Source organism: Lates calcarifer, linkage group LG2 (genome assembly GCF_001640805.2).
Source record: "Lates calcarifer isolate ASB-BC8 linkage group LG2, TLL_Latcal_v3, whole genome shotgun sequence".
In the NCBI taxonomy this organism is placed as follows: domain Eukaryota; kingdom Metazoa; phylum Chordata; class Actinopteri; family Centropomidae; genus Lates; species Lates calcarifer.
In genome coordinates, this window is record NC_066834.1 from 11,952,926 (window position 1) to 11,968,059 (window position 15,134).

The window sequence follows — 15,134 nt, forward strand, 5'->3', positions numbered from 1 at the left end:
ATTGACAGATGGTGAGAAAAAACGCTGGTTCACTGTGTTCTGGCTTTTACGCTCAGATTACAAATGCATCTCACCTCATCACTTCCTCACTGTGAGAAACTGATGAGGAGACAGTCACAGTGCACTGAGCTGATTTTCTGTGCCAAGTGATGTCTGGTCAGCTGCGATAAGGCAGGAGGAGCAAGGGAACCCAGGTCTCTGGTCTATCCATCCATCCATGTCTATCAGCTGAGGAATAACTGGTTAAAGTAAGAGTGACCACAGCAGCTACTAAGGGCCACACATCTGCACAGCATCCTGAGCCCAAAACCACAGTCTGCGCTCAACTTCCTGTCCAACACACAGAGCAGACTCATAAATGTCCCCAGGACACTCGCATTACGACACACTGGTTTAACACTCAGAGGAGAGGATGTGGGACACGTGCACACTTCTCTTTCTGACATGTTTATTTGAAAATTGAGCACAAAAAAAATAAAATACATGAAATACAAAAGAGAACTCATCTCCCATTTCAAAATGAAAACATGACCAAAAACAAAAAAACATCTCCATTGCAGCACTGATGCAAAAGGAAACCTCAGCTGGATTTAACAGTTACACTTCACATCATACTGATCCAGGATATGGATTGTATTATAACAACCTCTCACCAGTGTCCTCTCTGCTTTTGATGGAGTGATAGAACAGTCAAGGCACAAGGAAAACAACAGCATAAGTGAAATAGGAAATGATATGTCGAGGAAGCTCACAGTGGAGGAACAAACGCACACATTCTCATTACACCTTCATGTCTGCTAACAACACTCTCTGCCATAAAAAGCTTGCACGTGGGCACAAGTCTGAGAAAGCTGAGAGACAGCCTGAAGGTGAGGTGAGACATCTATGAAGTTTTGTGTGTGTGTTTAAGCACAAGGTCCTAGGGTCACATTCTTGTATTTCACAGACAAGAAACTGACATGCTCAACATGTGAGGTTTTGGCAACACAATAAACAAATAAATAAAATAAAAAGTACTAAGCCAGTCTAACTTCAGCTGTTTCTCTCTTTAAAACATATTCACATATACACATTATATGGAATGTGTAATGAAATGAAGGGTGGGGCTACGCAGAGCAGGGTGTCAGCCAGCGCAGAGGCTATCACGTTTCTTGCAAATGACGGCTGCTTTATTGTCCCAAAAGGATTTTTGCATGAGACCAAACTGACAAAAAACAGACTTGGGTATTGTTTCACAGAGCACACAGTAAGTACACTTTACTCCTCACTTTGCACAAAACTATAACAAGAAAAAGATGTTGACCTAATTTATAGCAGTGCCATGGATGCAAAGCAACGAAGAGCTCTGCAGTGTCACCTCACACAGCCACATGACCAACCAAAGAATGACACTCATCCTTGCCATGTTGTCAGCGTGCTAAAAATACGATGCAAACCGAAGCAACAGTACCGTGCCACACACACGCAAACACACACACACACACACACACAATTACATAAGGATTACATATATACACATACACACAAATGTAGGACGATCCTGGACTCCCACTGAAATCAAATTTCCTCTATTGTCTTCAGCCTGCTCTCTCTGCCTGCCCTATATTTCAAGAATAGAAGAAATCGACATTAGTGAGTTCACAATGAAGACACAGATGACAGAATGAAAAATGAATTCATGTGATTTCACAGTACCTACTTTCAGTAAGCTGTCAGAGAATTGTCTTGTGAAAGGTGACTGTGAGGATTTGTGGGTTACGCAACAAAAACTGATCCACTGAGAGACAGTCTTAGACTGTGCTGCACTGATATGATGAAACTTGGAAAATACGACAATCTTTTAAATTTCATTCTGCAGACACACAGTTACCTTTAAGATTTATAAATTCAGTAAAAAGCCTTGAATTTAGGTGCATCAAAGTGCTGAGAAGGCATAACAGTGTGTAACGCCCATGTATTGCGTATTTAGTCCATGGATTTTTATGCACAGAGCATCACTGGATTCCCTCCCAGGAGTGGCATCCAAAAGAGGCTGAAGCTGTGACTCACACCGTGCCTGACACATAAGAATAAAAAAAATCTGCATCACGGTTTAAATGGTCTAATCCAAATATCTTCATTTGCTGGCTGCCCTACTTTCCCCCCTGGCAGGATGACCTGGAAGGCAAAGCATGACTCGGTCTTGAGGTAAACGCCCAGAGAGAAGTCACAGCTGATTCCTCCCAGCATAAAAAAGTTGTGAACTCTTAAGAGAGGATGTGCTCAGGCTGCAAGCATCTTTAAAAGGTTACCGAGGCCCTTCACTTTAGTCCTGAAGCACTACAGAATATATCTATGTGTCTGAATCATTTATGATGCAGGGTCATTCATTACAAATGCCTTAAGGCACGGTTTTCCCCAAGACTTTGCAGGCTATTTGTCTTTGTACAGCTGAAATCAGCATTTGACTACAGAGTACCTTAAATTATGTGGTTGCCTTAAAGGTGCTTTATGCTGTGACTCAGCTGAGTGCACAGATTATCTGGGTCCCCACTGATACTCGATGGTAATCACAGAGGATAGAGAGCAGTGTGGGAACTGGAGAAACCAGAGAAACAGACTTGGTGGAAAAGCACCGCAGCCCCAGAAACTTTAAACTTGGCCACATGAAGGGCCCGGTGCCAGAGTCATAGACAAAGCTTCCCAGCCCAAAATCACTGACTTATAACCACAGCAGGAGTTCAGGGAGGAGTTCGATAAGATGTCCAGACCCAACAGGCCTTCAGTCGCTTCCACAAGGGTTTTGTTTAAGCCAGCGTGACAGGGGAACGATTTCCAGCTGTCTCGGGTTCACGGAAGAAGGGCAATGAAACTCACCAAAGTGACTCTCGTTTTTTAGAGGCTACAGCGGCCAGTCTCTGCTCTCAAGCCCAGCTGTATAGACATCCAGCATGGAGACACACCACAGCAGGGCAGACACGTGGAGGGGGTGAAAAGGAATGTGCTCAGGAACACAAACACAGGCCAGTAGGAAGCCTCGCTAGCCAAGCATCTGCTTCTAGTTAGACCGGAGGGGTGGGCGTTTGGCTCTTGCGCCTTCTCACAGCATCAGGTCATGTAACGTCTCAGAGGAAAGATGACCTCTGTGAGAAAGAAGTTTTTGTTTTATTTACATGTAAAATTGTAATCTCTACACCTGACTTGTTACTCAACCTCAAAATGAAATGTAATCAACACAGAGTGACTGCTGGTCCTGCATCAGCTGGATCAGCTGCATCTTACAAACTCCCAGTTCCAAAAACAACAATCAAAAGAACACAGCCACAAAAATATACAATCTATCCACAGAGGAAGGGGCCACAAACCTTAGACTGTTGGTACAGCAGGAAATGTATCTACTACCAGCCTCTTTGGCAGATAACCATGTTCTTCCTGGTTTCACTGTCAATTTACTCTTAGATGGAGTGAATGTATCTGTGTGTACCCAAGAGACCTTATGCAGAAGATGTGGTTATAATGCATTAACCTTTGCCAACAGGTATTTTATGTGATTATTTGTAGCTGTTTTTGTGTGTGTGCATTCTTAATCAGCAGTGGTGCTTTTTTTCACAGTCCCAAACAAATTTTGTCCTCAGGGAGTAATAAAGTCAATCCTATCTTACAACCACCTGTCATTTAGTTGGCATTTTATTTTCTAACAAGGAAACAATAAACATGATGTTTCCAAAAAATGTTGTGTAAGTCACAGATTTTTGGCATGTTTTCATCTACAGCAGCAGATGAAATCAGACTGATAGGTGAATAATTCTTTCTCAGATTTCAGCAAAACACAGTCAATGATCCAAAGGTGCAATGAGTAAAATAATTACTCTGATGTTTCCAAGCCATTTACAAAACAAATAAATGAACAAAAACAAATACAGAGGTTACTGCTTGGTACGATAGTGGAAGCTGCTCTTCTAGTTACATGTATGAAAAATGTGTTTGCCAGCCCCTAGCCAACACTTTTGGCAAAATGGAAGTTATATTGACATGTATACTTCCAGACACATGCTGTCCTCACTTAGGTGAACACCCAAGATTAGTGTCACCGATTCAGTATCAGACCAAATGTGAAACATAGCTACGATCTCTCCTTCTGTTCGTCAGTTATGGTGTTGAATGATGCCAGGAGAAGTGTTTTTTTTTTTTTTTCGTAATTAGCATCTGATTTTGTGAGTTCAAGCCAAAAACTTTTGACCTTTGACCACCAAATTCTAATCTGCTTGAACTGATGCTGTGAGATCAAGGTTTTAGATCAGATATTCAAGATAGTACTAATTATCAACAAGATCTCAGAGGGTGTTGAAACCGCCTACATTTACAGCTATATTAAGTCAAGAAATGCCTTTGGGAGGCAACTATCTTAAACCACAGAGGCTATAAATTGTATCATTTCACTCATTATTTTTTATTTCCACCTGCTGAATAACTAAGGAGAAGGGACTTTCTGTCTTATTAAAAACAGAAACTCTCTGAAGTGTTTCAGCTTTGCCAAATGCACAGCAAAAATACTTTCAAACAAGCATCAAGGTTAAAGAACAAGGAAAAAACCTGCTGCTTTATTCAATGAAGACAGCAAAGGTTTAGCTGCAGCTACAGCTCTCATTTTGCCTCCTCGACTTCAAATTAAATCTTCAAAGTTAGGCAATTGTCAAAGCAAGAGGGAGATGCTCAGGGTCAGGCACCAAGGTTTTATCCATTAACACTCACTATTTGCTTTTACATGAACAACCTGACTAATGTAATAGATCATAATGCAGAGGAGGATCAGTGCATAAGAAATGGAAATAACAATGTCAGGGTTAGCAATTTGTGCCCTGCTGAGTCTAACCTATACCGAGCATGAATATGCTAATGGTGCTTCAGTATTAATGCACTGATAAGCATACAAAGCACCTTTAAAAACTTTGTATGGAGTCTTGACCTGAATTTCAAAAGATGTTTTGAACTACAGCTCAAGTCTGAGGCAATTTTTTCTCTTTAGTGTGAGTCGGAGACTGAGATGTGTTTGTTATGGATAATTAAGCACAAACCATGATGGATGGGGATGCAGCAGCATGAGACGCAGCAGTGACAGACTTTACCTGCCAGCAACTGATCCCATTAACATCACTGTCTGATTACATCTAGGGAAAAAAAAAAGAAAATATAACAAATATAAACTCACAGGCAACAAATAAGCTGCAGTGGAGACTAAAGGGCAATCATCACTACCAGAACTTTCTGACGCATCCATGTAGTGTTTTAGACATCCATCACTTGAAAAAGATATACTGTGTGGTTCTACAAATGTTTCAACTCCACATGCATAAATATACATTTTCCAAGTCCGTTTTCATATCTGTTGGATGTAGAGTGAGAAGAAATCGCAAACCATCTGAAACCAGAATATCCTGAATCCTTTATAGAAGAAAGAAAAGCTTATTCACAGCAAATAACTACAACTCCAATCATGGAACACAACACAACACAACAACAGTGTGCTGTAGTTGATTATTATGGTTATTCATATTTAATTTTAGCCATCTTTGATGTATACCATTTCCTATAATCCTTGGTACATCACAGCCACACTAAAGCTAATGGAGCAGTGGTTTTCTTTGAAATAATGTCAGGACTTCCACTCCCTGTAGCCACTCAATGAAACTGCACAAGTCTGTTAATATCTACATGTTGTAAATGTGGTAACCGCCTACTGTATGATGATTAAAAAACCCACAGTTTCACTATGCACTAACCAGTACATTGTGGGCAAACTAACAATGTTATAGTGGGTGGGTAAGGTAAAATGTCTGAGTCATTTAATAAAAACAGCACTTTTACTTCTGTATAATTCTCTTAGAAAAAAAATTTTCCCATTGAATTTCTTCTATTAGTCAGCCTGGAAAAGACAGTAAGATCACAGTCTTTCTGCAAACCAGGGGTATAGCAAGCAATTTTCAGAGTCAATTTAGAGGGAGCGCACCAATCTGATGTATCCACTTCAACAGGGGTTGATGTCTTTTTCAGTTAGCTTTGCAGTTAGGTAATTGCAAGAAAAGTTTACAGCCTGTCATGCTTTCACTCCTGCATTGTTCTGTGCACAAACATAAGTCAAAAAGCAAAATAAATTCAAAAGCACAGTGACTTAGCTGACAAAATGCATACTGACTCAGAGCCTTATTGACTGATGAGGGGACAGACTAACCCATTACCAGTGCATTTACAACATACTAATATCTGCTCTAATCAGGAGCTGCATTCAAAGAGTTGCTGGTGATGATGAGGCTATTTTGTTGAGCGGCAATTATTTTTCATTCACAGATTTTTCACTGCTCATCAGTGATATTTACAGCCACTATTTCAGCATGAAAATGGAGAAAAAAAAGAACTCATCTCTTCATATCTAAGTAAATTATGGGATCACGATTCCCAGACTTCATCCTTACACAAGATGTCAGAGCCATGCTGGCTCTGTGTACAGTATTAGCACAGGGAAGTGCTAATGCAGAGCCCTGTGGGAATTAATACCATGTCTCCAGGAAACCCAATCTCACTGCCGACCTGCCGACTCTCCCAGCCTGATCTTTTAATTCCCTCGTTGGCAGAAAACCGTTCTTAAGGCTGGTGTTTTGCCTTCAAGAGAGACAAGGTGGTTTGTTTAAACATGCATGTTTTGTTTTCCACTGTGACCTCTTTTTATTTGTAGCTTGTTAACTTAGTCTATCAGTTTGTATTTAGTGATGTTTTTAGTCTTCTTAATGATGAGCACCAATTTCTGTCTGAATGATTAGAGGAAACAGAAGACGACGGAGAATGACTCTTAACCCTTATGAGCTCAGTAGACCACACAGCAACAGCAGCAGAATAATGTGAGAATCAGACAATTACAGCCTTCACCAGGGGAGCCTCAACTGTGGCAAACCTGCCTCCAAGACTGAATGAGAAGTTTGTGTAAAGGAGCACAAAATCACATTTGGTATTACTCAGAGACTTGATGTTATGGATTTTGTTATATTTTAAATGACAAGCATTAATTATTGGTTTTCTGTTTTTTTCAGATCTGACTGGGGATGTGTGCCCAACAGGTTTCTTTCTCTGGGTTAATATTTTTGGACCACATGTTGCTCTTGACTTCCATTAGTCAGGTAGATGGAAACATGAGCCCGGTGGGATTCCCATGCTGCAGATGTACAAGTAACAGAGTTGTAAAATGTTTAGCTTTCCAGCAATTTTATTCGAAATATATACTTGTTGTCGTGGTATGCACACACTGCTACTTCTGCTAGTTTCATGAGTACATTAGTACTGTAAGGGATTACAATCGGATATTCAGTAATTACATTACAGTTACTAATCCCAGGGGTGCTACATTATTTTAACATTTTGGGGTCAGCTTGTCTGCTGCCTTACTGGGGGTTTGATGAATGGTTGATATCAGCTTGTATCAGTTTGGTCCGTGGTCAGTGGGCAGACTGGTCCAGGCTTTGGGTGAGTGTTCTTGGCTGATGTAGAAAATGTTAGCCACAGGTACCATCATGATTCACTTCTGTTTTTTCGAAGATGGAGAGTGTTTAACGGCACATCTGAGAGTTTAAGCTAGCTCCCGGATGGTCAATAAATCACCAGCTCGTTAAACTGCAGTGGCTTGTTCTCTATTTCAACATGTGCTAGACAAAAGATGCAACATGTGGATGCAGAGGATTTAGAGTTGTTTAAAGGCACCTTTGACAGAGCTAACAGTTGAATAATGAAAGTAATGAGTAATGTAACACATTACATTTGCTGCTCAGCAATTAGTTAATAGTTCAAGCTTCTGGAACTGAAATATTATGCAATAACCAGTGCCGTATACCAGTGTCGCCGTACTTATGACTTTCCAATCTATTCATTCAGTCTGAGCTCGAGTCAAGCTCTTCCAACTATTTCACCACCCATGACTAAACCAAACTTTATTTACACAAGTCACACAAACTGCAGACTGCTGCATCATTTTCCACAGAGACAAAGCACTAACAACTGAACCGAGCAAAATGTGTTTTGGTGATCTGACAGAATGGCTTTGTTTTGAGCTATAAATCTCACTTTAGATGATGAGATCAGTTCTTAGTGCCCAAATTCATCTTGTCTAACACCAGATGCCACCCACCAACTGAGGACACATCCTGCTTTTCTCCCAGCAGACAATACTCTGAGCTTACAGCTAATTAGTGTTTGTGGATGGTATTCCCTGGGAACATGTAATCCTGTTCGCAGTCGTTCTGCATGCAAATCAATATATAGCTTTTACTTTCTAGAACAGTGTCTCCTTTTGGTTATATTTTGCATTAAAACATACTGTGCTGTGACCTCCAGGCTGACACAAAATCCTGCTTCAATCAAATATTTCTTCACATCACTGAAACATCAGTTCTGCATCCAACAAGCATCATTACTAATATTGAGCTTCAGTACTTTTTGTGTACAATCATATGGGTTTCTCTTCTGACGTGTTGGACAACTCTCTCTACCACCGTCATCAAAACACCAAATGAAGGAATATCTTTAGGAAGAATGGAGCTCCATCCCTCCAGTAGAGTTACAGAAACTAGTAGAACCAAAGCCAAGAGGCAATGAACCTCACTGAGACACTTTATGCTAATTTTTCCTTTAATTTGTCATCTGACTGTATATTTGACAAGTACAGACAGTAGTGTGCAGAGAGCACAAAAACCAACAACAACAGTCACATTTAATTTAGGCCTGTCATCAAATTACCGACAGCATTAATATTAATTAGTGACAGCTGATGTGACATATCGCCAGCTAGATGAATGTTTTCCTCTGCGCTTTGCTGATGATTATTAACATCAGAGCTTGGTGAATCTCCTTCCAACTTCAGTGTCTGAACTCAGAGTCACTAACACTAATTTTCACTAGCGTATGCAGCGAGATGTTATACAAATTAATTTTCAGTGTCCTTAAAGGAAATCTAAAGACAGCTGGTAGTGATGCACTGGGCATATTTTGTTATATATTGGAAACATGCAATGCACAGAATATCCATCCCTCATTACCACAGAGGAAGAGCTTCTTTCTAGACCCAACATGCTGCATCAGTTAATAATCATACATCACAGTGAGCAATTTTAACACTCTGTCACTCTGTTTCGTCTTTTGCTCTGTTGCTCTTCTCTGCTGTCACTGTCTCTGTAACTCGCTCCAACTGTAAGTATAAACCACTGAATATGACAAGTCACTGTTAAATGGCATTAAGAGAAAATTTAGGGCAGTATTAATAACTCTTCTAATTTCACCAGTGTAAGAACAGAGTCAAGTATTAGTGTAAAATTGTTGCCTAACATCCTTAGAAACAAACTTTAAAGAGTCAACGGCATTCCTTATCATTAGCTTCACTGTAGTGTAACATCCTGTAGCCTCCAGGCTCCTCAGCATCATTGTTTATCACTGCTATAGAGGGAACAAATTCACATCTCCACTGCTGCTTCACTATAAAATAACTCCTGGAAAGCAATGAACTTTAGTAGCATGTTCTGTGATTACCAGACTGCCTGCAAGAGTGCCCACAGTGAATCTCCAGGGACATTCATAGTTTCTGGTACAAAACCACAGGAATACTTGGAAATTAAACAAACCCTCGAACTTCCACAAACTGCTGAAGGAGCAGTCTTAATACAATCTTCACTTCAGATGTAAAATTGTTATGTAGAACAAGTTAAAGTGCATGTTAAAGTGAAATACACTGAGAGAAAAGTCCTGTATTTTTTAACCTGGGCCTTATTGCTTTTGGCTGTAAATGACTGACAGAGACAAAAATCTTTGGAAATGGTGCAGTATTGAGAAAGAACAGTGCCCCTGACCACCATGAACAGCTGCTGCAATTTAATCCAATTGACAATTGTCCACATTAAAGTATGTCCACTAAAGTGTCTGACTACATTATGGATAGGATTCCTACAGAGACAGACCTTTTTATTCAAGAGTAAAATCCTCTTTGTTTAACCAGAAACATTGCCTTGTATCACTACCAAACTCCACTGACAAAAAAAGAATTTTTTTTGTCAAAAAAAGATTTTTTTTGTCAGTGGTTTGTCAGGAGCTGCTGGAATACCACTGTCTCAATCTTTCAAACTTTCAGTGGTAGAAGACATACTCAGGTCTTTTATATAAGTTAAAGTACCAGACAATGACAGAAACAAACTAGATGACAGAGGCAGCAGTAGACCAACGACTCCCATGTTCTACTCAGTAGAATTACTGTTTTTGTCAATGGAGTCTGGTAGTGATATACAGCAATGTTTCTGGTTGAACAAAAAGGATCTTACTCTTTAATAAAAAGGTCTGTCTCTGTAAGAATCCTATCCATAATGTTGTCAGATTCTTATGACAATCTGAGCCTCTCAGTGGCAAAAACAAGCACTTTAGTACCTACTTTAATGTAGAAAAATGCCCACTGGATAACATTTCAGTAGCTACACTGAGGAGGATTTTGTCCCTATCAATCATTTACACCCCAAAACACAGGAAAATAAGATTCATGTTCAAAAATATTGGAGTTATCCTTCAAAATTCCTTGCACATGACCGGGGTGAGCAGTCACATTCTGTAACTGACAACTCTATGAAGAGAAACTCCTTTTTCCCACCTTGTTTGTGTTCAGTGAGCAACACAAGATGTTGGGAATAACATGCACTTTATGCCTCAAGGTATAAAAACAATCACAGGAGCAGACACTCCGCTTCAGTTATTGGTGGACAGCAGGCATTAACCCTGAGGGTGGTGTCAGGATGAGAGGAATCAGGGTCACTGAGTGTAACTGAAGTCTTCAATCAACTAACCAGACACAGTCAAGCTGAGTCTGTCTCTTTGATCTTTTACTCACTGCTGTAAATCCTCTTCTTGGACATGTACAAGCCTCCACAGCCCAGTCAGGCACCCTATACAACCAGTCCATGCCATTTGGCTCATATGCGCCAAACAACAGTGCCTTCTTCTAAGGCATGACTCTTTTTTTCCCCTCTGGCATTCCACCAGGACGCCCTTCTGCCCTATGAACATGAACAGACAAGGCAATAAGACAGAGCACAAACATCCTGTCCATCATTTGCACAACAACGAAATCTGGCCATGAGAAATTCCATGTGAAGAAACTAACACTTGAATGAAAAGGAAAAACAAGCAGAGCAGGCTTACAGTGTAGGTTACCTTTCTGGTATGTGGAGCTGAGGTTTTTAAATGACAGGCTGGAGAGTATTTCTGTCACATACTATATGATTTGACCAGACTTGCCTGTGTCCTGTGCGACACCACTAAATGATGCAAAGGGAATTTTTGGGGAAGTAAACCTCCAGAATGTCAAGCACCAGTGGCAGCAGTCACCACCACTCTTGTCTGACGTCTTAGGTCAGACAGGAGCAGTAGTGAGGGGAGTAGTGGACTACTTCAGCTGGACTCCCAGTGTGTTTCCCCTTCTGTAGCACTGTTTCTTCATCTTGCACAGGCAGATTTCCTCAGAGAGACATACAGCACGTTCTAGGCTCTTTTAGATGTTTAGATTCTTATCATTCATGCAATATCATCAGGGAGGAGTTTGACCGTGCACAAAGTCACTCTGCAGCAGGACAACGAGCCCAAACATACAGGCAGAGTCACAGAGAACTATCTTCAGAGACAAGAAGAACAACAAATCCCACAGCTGATTGTCTAGCCCCGACAGAGCCCTGATCTCAACATCATGGAGTTGGTCTGGATTACATGAGGAGGCAGAAGACACTGAGACAGACTAAATCCACACCAACAACTGCAGCAAATTCTCCAAGATGCTTGCAACAACCCTGTACACAACAGTGCACAACACTGTAGGATTTACACAATATCAGAAAACACATACCCCAGACTTATACAGTGTGTTTGCAAAGTGCCTTTTGCCTTACTCCAACAGACTAGACATGTAACTATTATTTCATTATTAATTAATCTGTACATTCCTATCTTAATTAACCCGTTTATCATTTGGTTTGTAAAACAGTCAGAAAATAGTAGACTATGTCCAAGAAACAGCTTCAAATATGTTGTTTTTGTCCCACCAACAGTCAAAACCCAGAAAGATAGTCAGATTAATAAGATATAACACAAATAAAAGCAGGAAATCGTCATATGGTTGACAACAACATTTTTTATCAAAATAGTTGTTTATTATTGTCTGTCACCCAATGGATTAATCCTTGCAGCTCTATACCAGACAGTGAAAAACACCGACACCCTTCACAAAACACAGGAGCTGACTCTCCCTGCACCTTGTGTGTCACTGCATAAAATCAATGTTAAATAAGATGCGTTTTGCGCGTTCAAACTGAACAACTTAAAATACCCTCAGGAGCAAATGGATGTGCACGGAGAGGGCAGTGTTTTGGGTTATTTTTAGCTCTAAGCGACCGCACGCTCACGGTTAAAACACACATATCCCACCGGACGACCTGGGGTTTAATGTGGTGTGACTGTTGGTTTCGCACAGGTGACTAAAATATTCGCGAATTGGCGTTGATAGCAAACAACCTGTGGCACATACTTAGCTTCAGAGGACGAACCGGGGCGAAAAGCATGGGCATAGGGCGTCGGGTTAAATGCTTTAAAAGGCAAAACTGTCATTCATCGACAGTTAATTCAATATAAAGCATCAAACAAATATAAAGAAATACACGACGCGAGCGAGGCTGACAGTGCTAGCATGAGGGATTTCTAGCTTGTTCTAGCTGTTGTTAGCGACGGGCAGCTGTTCGCTAAATCCCCCACCAGTCAGTCACTGTGCAACGGTTCATCATTTCGTACTTACCCCGCTTGTGAACGTCAATTCGGTCCCCACAAACAACTTCGCCCAGCGTCGTCTACCGGTGCTGTTTCATTACACCGCTCTCGGTGAAGAGGTGACCGGTGCGGGTGTTTCTTATAGTTTTATATTTTTTAATTTGTATGTATTTTTCTCCTCTCCCCTCTCTGTCTCTCTCAGAGCGTAACCGTTAGCTGTCCAACCGAGTGAGGATTCTTCTGTCAGTCACCGAGCCGTGCCGGCTGTACGCTCCGCCGCCATCTTGGTTGTGATGGGAATCCGCCGTCACGCACACACATGCACATACACACACACACACACACACATCTCTGAGTGGCAGTTTCTCACACACCGTGGATCTGATACAATCTACCTGATGCTGACATTACTTGCAATTATATCACCTCGGTGTCATTTGTAGCCTACACTTTTGTAATGAAACTGGTCTTGATTAATGAAGTAAACCCCTCACTGCATAATTCAGCAATAAATGAACATGATGAATAGGCCTACTGCCAGTGCTGGAAGTAGGCTACTCCTATTACTGCACTCATATTCTGGGGCCCAAGACAGTGGGCTAGTAGAGAGTTAGTGAAAGTGACCATTAACATTATTTTCTGGGGAGTCAATCAAATCAAACAACTACAAAGAGACTCAAAATGACCAAAGATGTTACCAAAGAAGAAAGACACAAAATGATCACAAAGAGACACAAAAGAACCAGAAAAAGACACAGAACAACTACAAAAAGATGCATAATCCCATAATCTATCCATGTTTATTAATAATATGATGGAAACACTTTTGACTACACTTGTTTTCCAACCGGTAGAAGAAGTACTCAGATCTATTCAGTAAAAGTACCAACACCCCAACTTAGAAATAGTCTGTAATAAGTCAAAGTCCTGCTTTTACCTTCTTACGTGCAGTTAAGTTTTAGGCACTAAAAGTAAAGTGAGGATGCTTGCAGAAATAATCCCATGAATAGTTTTTATTTATCATAACTTCATACAAAGTGGAGTAAACTGAAAAAACCTGAATCAGGTCAATAAGCCAACATAAGCACCAACTGTATGTGTGCAGAACTCATCTGAAACTCAGGCTTTGTTTGTTTGTTTGTTTTTGTTTTGTTTTGTTTTATTTTGTTTTGTTTTGTTTTTTGTTTTGTTATTTTCCTCATAATCCCTCTGTTTTGCATGAGTGTGAGTTTTAAACACTTTTCAACACCTCAAGTACCAACATCTGTTTGCATTAACTTTATATGCACTTACAGCACCTATAAAATGTGCTTCCCACTCAGTCCTGCTTGTCCTGAACTGAGCTGGCAGACTGTTACAGAATTCAGCTACAGCATATTTAGTAATGTCTCAGCATCAGTTTGTAAATTCTCCATGATTCTCAAAGTTTTTGTGAGCATCAGTGAGACCATCATCAGTGTGTGAGGGCTGTGTTTTGTTTCATTATGTAAACTTACACTATGATTGAACAATGCATTACAAAAATTCAGTCTTTCAGCAAATTTGTTGACAGGAACCTGCTGTGTAAATGTGTGTGAACACTCTAAAACCTTTTATTTTCAGGAAAAATTAAATGCACTTAAACACAATGGCCTTCATTGCCCTCTGTGAGAAAATGGATCATATGGAGACTGAAAAAAAGGAAAACGTTGTATGAAATATTTTTCTTCTTGACCCTGTGGGTCATTAATGAATGTCAAAGAGATCATTAGTGAGGAGGGAATTGCATTTTCATCTCCAAGAAGCAAAAGTGTGGTTTTGGATCTTTTCCAAAAACTCCCACTCAAAAAATGAGCTTTGTAACTTCTGAAGCGGTGCCACGGTGGAAAATGTATTTGTACTCTTCTTCTTGTTGGCTCTGATATTTCAGCATGAAGAATGTTTCAAGATATGAGGCCTGTGTTGCAATATTTTAACAAGCTGCCTGATCTTGTTCGCGTCAATAGAATGGATTAGATGAAGCATTAGGTGAAACAGGTAAGTGTTGAAGATATCAGGAGGCTTGATATGCTCACTTCATATGAGTTTCAAATTCAGTTTTAACCAGTTTTCCAACAATGAAAAAAATACTGTAATGATCATTTAATTTGTGGCAGCCTGAGAGTCTTTACAATATGAAATTACAGTGCTCTTATTTGTATTTTTTAAAATAATGACTCTTTAACCATTGAAATGCTTTATTGCAGAAATTTCTATAAGGCCATATCACATAAAAAGAACAATAAAACTTATTAAGAAGAAAAAGAGTGACAAAAAAAGTAAGAAATTATAATAGTGCCCATTATTTTTTC

General features: G+C 40.1%; 1 protein-coding gene across 1 annotated transcript in view; it reads right to left on the reverse strand.

Moving 5' to 3' along the window:
* Positions 1-13,162, reverse strand: part of LOC108887768 (C-myc promoter-binding protein-like) — a 69,050-nt gene extending 55,888 nt beyond the window's left edge. The window contains 1 exon segment of the mRNA XM_051075376.1: positions 12,833-13,162. The gene's annotated coding sequence lies outside the window, so the exon portion shown is untranslated.
* Positions 13,163-15,134: the final 1,972 nt, after the last annotated feature.